Genomic DNA, 3,025 nt, shown 5'->3' with positions numbered 1-3,025 from the left:
TGAAACCCACAAAAGTGCCTTAAAGGCGATATTCAAAACTGGGTCCAATTTAACCCAACACCGCCATGCACGTATTTTTTTAGCCAGAGGGCTTTGAAAGTTAATTTAACATAAGACGGTTAAAATTATGCATTACAGAGGACGTACGAGGCATGACGATGCGCCACTCATAATTTATTATAAAAGGAATTAGAGTATACAAACATTTGGACATAATCAAAATATTGTTGGTTTTACAAAATTAAAAAAATTCCATTGTTTACTTTTTAAAATGAATCACACGACTTAAATGGTTATCTCCGCTATAAAAAAGATTATACCACTACAGTTTCAAAGAATTTTTATCCCTAAACAGTAAGAGTTGGTTACCAAACTTCGTTATGGCTGCTTGCTTCGCACTTTTCCTTATGAAAAAACTTTTCAAAAGCTATTATGACGTTAAGATCATCGTAAAAACCTTTTTTACATGTATGTTGCATGTGAAAACATTATGTTGATTCAGATACTCAAGCAATTTGTTCTAATAATTTTCCCTTATTTTCTTATCCAATGTCGTATTGCCTTTTTCACTCAATGCCAATGGATTGCTTTTATTACTAAATGTCAATGTGTTGCTTTTATTATTCAATTGAAAAACATCTTTGACGATTGGATTTTATCATCCACAGAATAACAATAGAGATAAGCTGGGGATCTGCTCCAAAAACATCGCTGGAAGTTTTTAACAATGCTTAAAAATGAGTCAGTGAGTCAGAAAAGTTCAGCGGTTTTATTTGATTGATTTATTTAATTTTTAATAGACTATCAAACTAAAGGTAATAAAAAAAACCGCTGTTTTAAAACAGTTACCCTCTTAGAACGCCTAAAAAAATTTCACAAAAATAAATTAAATTGTTAAAAAAAACAAAACCTAAATGACCAGTCGCAGAAGCAAAACAAAAAAAAACATTTCACCTCTCGGAAAAATTCAACTCTCGCCGCACTCCGTACCGCGCTCCGCCCCGCATATTCAAACTTTAAATCTCAATCCATAATTATTAGTACTTGTATTATAATTTTCCGAGGAAGAAGTATGTACACATATACGCATGAAATCTCCCCTGTCCGTCTCCACACCACCCCCCACCCGCACAGTCCTGTGTCTTGGTCCACCCGTATCTTGAAAACGAAATTTTAAACAGCACGAAGTCGTTACAGTTGTTAAAGAACCCAAAAATTGAAGGTGTTTCCACAACGGAGTAACAAATAAAACTGAAACAGTGTCATAATCAGTTGTAACATTTAAAAATAAAAACAGGAAAACTACTTAGTTAAAAAAAAAGTGACCCTGTTTAAATTTTACTGGCTGTTATTTTTCACGTTTTTGACCCATCCAACCATACTCTATACAATATTATCAGAATTTACACATGGTAATGAGTCACTTAACCAGCGCACAATTTCGTTTGATCCTTTTTGATAATAATTATAATTCATAATTTGCACCTCATAAACACATATGCCTTGAATAATTAATATCATATTTTTAAAAAGGTTTTATATTGTATATGTTTTTATTTTGTTTTTTTACAAAAAACATAAGTGATAAAATAGAGCATAAAAAAAATAAAGCATAATTACATAGCAATGAAATACATATTAATAGTAAAAATAGTAAACAAAAAAATCCCACAAGGGCATGGCCTGTTCGTGGGTATACAAGAAAATGTTAATGAATTTTTGCTCCTATAATAAATAATGGACAGTTATATTTTTTTGTAACATAAGAAAGAAAAAATAAAATATTCTGTAAAAAATTATATGAAATATATTTTTTTATAGTAATTAAAAAAGGAAATAAAAAATATTAAAAAAAAAAACATAAATATATTCCTTATTATTATAGGGCAACAAAATATATCATATAAAAAAAGAGTTCAAATCTTTAGTTTGAATCCAGGATAGTGCATGTTTTTTAAAGAAGGAAAATTTTGGAAGTTTGGAATTAATGAAATATTATCAGTAAAAAAGAATTAAAAATTTTTGGGCCTATAAAATATACATGTCTCTGTGCGTGCCTCGTTTTACAATGTGGTATTTCTAACACACGATTCCTTCTTTGGCTTGATATATTTGAATTACCTGTAAATCAATTTTGGTTCTTAAATATATATTTTAAACATTGAAAATAAGATATTTGTCTTAGGCTTAAAAAGTTTAGCTTCTTGGAACAATTGGAAAGAGGGAAAAGTGCGATTTTTGTGAAGCATTATTTTTAATATAAATTTTTGAACAGTTTCTAATGGTTTAATATGATTGTTGTAAGTTCTCCCCCATCGAATTATTCCATAGGAAAGCGATGACTGTACAAGTGTATAATATACCATTTCAATCGTATTAAGCTGGGCGTAAATACTTAGTCGTTTGAACACATAGGTTAAATATCTTAGTTTATTAACCATTTAAGTTAGCAGTCAATGATTACTTCCAGGTATTTTATGCGCCTTTCAGATTTCATGTTTTTGCAGTTATTACATATGTCAAGATTACAATATTTATTATAAAACATAACATTAAGGGAAGAAGAAGGGGAAGATGATTTTGAGTTGTAAAATGGAATAAACAGTGTTTTATTACAATTTAGCGAGAGAAGATTTCGATCTAACCACTCCTTATTAAAGCTTTTTTTTTACATTAAAGATAATGTTCTCTCACTAGGGTGTCCCGTGCCGAGGCCTAGGAAGACATTTTATGTATTATAATTTTGAAACATCCCATCCCATCCGTTTATTGTATAAGTAGTTGTTTATGCATATTATGTACATATATATTTATTTTATTTATTATCCATTATATTAGATATACAAAATTATAATTTATACAAAGTTGCTTTGACTGCCTAGCTAGGGTATTTACCCCGTTCTAAGACAGTAAAAAAATATAAAAAAACAGTATCAATATATAAAAATAGTTAATAAAGATATAGGACAAAGTGAAAAACGAATAAAAAATGGAGTAAAAACATGGTAAAAAATGTAGTAAAAAC

Source organism: Micrasema longulum, unplaced genomic scaffold (genome assembly GCF_059751315.1).
Source record: "Micrasema longulum isolate JH-2025_06_02 unplaced genomic scaffold, ASM5975131v1 h1tg002398l, whole genome shotgun sequence".
Classification (NCBI taxonomy): Eukaryota; Metazoa; Arthropoda; class Insecta; order Trichoptera; family Brachycentridae; genus Micrasema; species Micrasema longulum.
Note: the sequence above shows the minus strand (reverse complement) of the source record.